The sequence below is a fragment of the Protomyctophum parallelum genome (genome assembly GCF_964188405.1).
Source record: "Protomyctophum parallelum genome assembly, chromosome: 17".
NCBI lineage: Eukaryota > Metazoa > Chordata > Actinopteri > Myctophiformes > Myctophidae > Protomyctophum > Protomyctophum parallelum.
In genome coordinates, this window is record NC_139719.1 from 39,714,611 (window position 1) to 39,718,855 (window position 4,245).

The window sequence follows — 4,245 nt, forward strand, 5'->3', positions numbered from 1 at the left end:
CCGTGCAGGGGTCTTATAGATCGGTGCCCCGTGCAGGGGTGAGAACATGAATGAAATAAAGCACTACTTTGATAACACATTATTTTAAAGTAAACATAATCTATCTGTCATTGTTCAGATCATCTGTGCAACGGGGGAAGAGACACATTATCAGACAAACACTGGTTATACACACAAAGTCCACAAGGTGGCAGGCACACTGTACTGCACTGTGTTCACTGGTGAAGCACAGCTCATAAATCGACTTATAGATTAACAGCATTCTCCAACTTTTTATCTCCCCTCCTATATTCAGCTATTAGTGTAGATCTTCGTCTTACACAAACATTACATTCCCATTGATAATGAACGGAGAATTTACATCATACTAGTAGAGCGGTGCCCGTTGGAGCCTCTACAGCGCTGTTGGAACGATGCAAGTTGGAAATGCATGCCCCACCCAGATATTATGTCCGTGTCCCTTATATGGAATTCTTTGTCAGGCACGCCCAAATATGGAGTCTATGCAGACGTCAGAATGATGTCAGAACAGGCCAGCTCCATATATGGACCCTAAGGGGCCCGGTCCAGAGCCCGGGCAGAGGCCTTTTTGGGGGGGGGGGGGGGGGGGGGGGGGGGGGGGCGGTTCTGGACAACCGTGGGTCCGACCGACTCGACACCAGGCACTGCACTCCCTGCGGTGGGATGGAACTTGTGTGTCCAATTTGAAGTCGGTGGGGTGAACGGTTATTCTTTTTAACCCATTCTGACCTGAGATCAGATTCATACGAGGTTTCCGCCCGACACACACTGGTCCGATGAACCCATTCTGACCTGAGATCAGATTCTAAAAATGTCAGTCGCTCTTCGATTTTTCAAAAATAGCAGACCTACAAGCTCGTATCGCGCCACTCGGTGGCGCGATATGAGCTTGTAGATCTGCTATTTTTAAATAGCTAAAGCATAACATGATGCTGACACCAAAATGGGTGCCCGGTCAGAATGGGTTAATGTCAAAGACCCCCAAATTGACACTAATCAGCCCACGGACCCCCATTAGAAAAGATATGCCAGGGAACTCAATAAGAGAAGATTTTCACGGCTCTAGCAGTGATTCTCAACCCGTTTAATTTCAAGGACCCCCAGTTTGACATGCATTAGTCTACGGACCCCCCATTTAATAGCATTTCTATCTCTGGGGACCCCCAATTTATATTGTAGAATCAATGCTAATTTAACTCTGAGAGCGTACAAATGGAACCAAATGGACCCGTTAGAATAGACCCATAAGGGTCCATTTGGTTCCAAATTATCATTTAGCTGGGTCCCCCCCTGGAACTCCCTCAAGGACCCCTGGGGGTCCCCGGACCCCACTTTGGGAACCACTGATATTATATACTTTGGACCCGAGTTGTAGCACTTGCTCCCGTTTACACGTAAAGATAATGTTCTCCCCAGAATATGGATGCAGGGTGGAGTTATAATGGAGTGAATATGGATGCAGGGTGGAGTTATAATGGAGTGAATATGGATGCAGGGTGGAGTTATAATGGAGTGAATATGGATGCAGGGTGGAGTTATAATGGAGTGAATATGGATGCAGGGTGGAGTTATAATGGAGTGAATATGGATGCAGGGTGGAGTTATAATGGCGTGAATATGGATGCAGGGTGGAGTTATAATGGAGTGAATATGGATGCAGGGTGGAGTTATAATGGAGTGAATATGGATGCAGGGTGGAGTTATAATGGAGTGAATATGGATGCAGGGTGGAGTTATAATGGAGTGAATATGGATGCAGGGTGGAGTTATAATGGAGTGAATATGGATGCAGGGTGGAGTTATAATGGAGTGAATATGGATGCAGGGTGGAGTTCAGGTGTTTAGAAAACACTGACGTAAAAGTATCCCTATAGTCCAGGTGTGGGCAACTGGTGGTCCGGCGGCCACATGTGAAACATGGACTCACTCCCCACCTTCAAATCCCACCTCAAAACTCACCTATTCAGACAAGCCTACTCCCACCTTGAGCAGAAGTCTGCTGCAGGCCTTTGTGTGTATTTTAAACTTGCTGTTTTTTAAACTTGCTTTATTGTATTGTATTTCTTTTCTGTTTTGTTAGGCGACCTTGAGTGACCTGAAAGGCGCGATATAAATAAAATGTATTATTATTATTATGTGGCCCCCACCTTCACTTAATGCGGCCTGCATGTTAATATTAGAATACTGATATAGTATTGATTTCAGCTGTTACAATTCCAAACTCGCTTTCATTACTTCATGACTAGTAATAAAAATGACTAGTATTAAAATGTTAGTCTTTTTGTGTCCAATATAGTTATGTTAACAGTTCATAAAGTTAACATAACTATAACTAAATTAAATTGAAATTCATTAAAAAGGTTACTTTTCAGGATTCCAATTCAAAAATGGCAAAAACTTTGATCTACAAGCTCAAAACGCAGCGCGACGCGTTTTGAGCTTGTAGATCGGCTATTTTTGCTACGACAGTAACATGCACTGTGGCCCCTCTGGAGTGAGTGTGAAAATATCATCGTCAAAGTTGCCCAGCCTTGCTATAGTCTGACTCTACACAGTGGTATACCGTCTGGGATGTAGGGATCCAAGCGTTTGTCCACCCGCAGCGCTGTGGGGGTGACGGGGCGGTCAGGGTGGCCCATCCTGTGCGGAGCTCTGCAGCGGAAAAACAAGTGTTCACATCCATGATCCACACACTAACCAACACAGCACCTTTCACCCACTTTACAATCTGCATTATTTTGGTAGTTTAATTTAGATCATTTTGCTGATTGGATGAAATTGGTGACAGTATGGCATCCCCCTTCACATTCAGTAGATCCTGTGATCTTTTGTGGCCAGCTGTAATTCCCTGGGGTCTAGAAGGACTATAGTAAATAAAATAAAATGCTAACAAATTGTAAAAAATATAATCATATTTAGCCCCATGTTCGATTGCTCCCACACCTAATAGCTAGAATAATTTCCTGGGATCGCTAAAACGAAAGAAAGCAGCAAATGAAAAAATAATAATAATAACACTCATCTTTTACTTCCTCTAATGACAACCTAAAACATGAACATTGGTTGAAAAAAAAAAACTAAAGTTGCCCTTTAATATAATATAAATGCCGTTACCTACCTGGTCTTGTATATAGTGGTGAACACAGCAGGTCCTTTCATGGATGGAGCTGGAACACCATATTCTTGTTGTCAGTGTAAAAACTGTGCAGTGTTTTCTTTCTGTTTAGCATCAGACTGCCTGGCTGGAGGGGTGTTTACCTGCTGGTCCAGCTGGCTGCCTGGCTACTTCTGTCTAGGCTTTACGCGGATTACATCTTTTCCCAAGCTGGGAAAAGCTCTCTCTCGTGCATCTCTCATCTCTGATCCTAGACGGTGAACAACAGGTGTGTGTACGGGATTTAGGACCGACGACTCGGCCCGTGAGAACTGTCCGAAAGAAGATCCCCCACAAAGTGTTTCAGCTTTCTAGACTCCAACCTTCCAGTTGGTTTGGAAGGCCTTCCCTCTGGGCGCCATACCTGGCAGAATGGGTACCTGTTTTAACCTGAACGGGAACACCTTTTGCTGTTTCGAGGATTATGTAAATACTTTAGCTATTGGAAAATAGCAGATCTACAAGCTTGTACTGTAGGTCTTCTATTTTTGAAAATAGCAGATCCTCACTAATAATCATGAAAAACTGGCACAATTGTTTTCTACCGAGTCTGTGTCTCATAGGAGGGCTGTGGGCAGTTCAGAAACCCGTCCACCAGTGATAACATCATTAAGCAGATTTTTTTTTTTACTTATTACTTACTTTATCGTGAGAACGATGGTTTCTGAACTGCCCATATCCCTATGAGAGACTGGTTTCTGAACTGCCCACAGCCCTCCTATGAGACACACTGAGTAGAAAAAAATTGTGCAATTTTTATCATGATTATTTGTGAGGACCTCACAATATGAAGATACGTTGAAAAGTGGAAAAGTGGTATTTAATTTAATTTAGTCTACACAATTAGAGAATATAGTAGAATTGTAATTTTGATCGTTTGATCAACAAGGTCACGCTAAACAATCTACTACAAGCTTAGCTCACAACAACCCATTAATGTAGAGTTTACTTTAACCCATTCAGTCTATTTAGGCCTGATGTGGAACAACATATTTTCAGATGGGGGTCGGCTGGGGGTCCTTGACATGAAATATTTGAGCACCACTGATAATATAGAAACATGGGTTTTT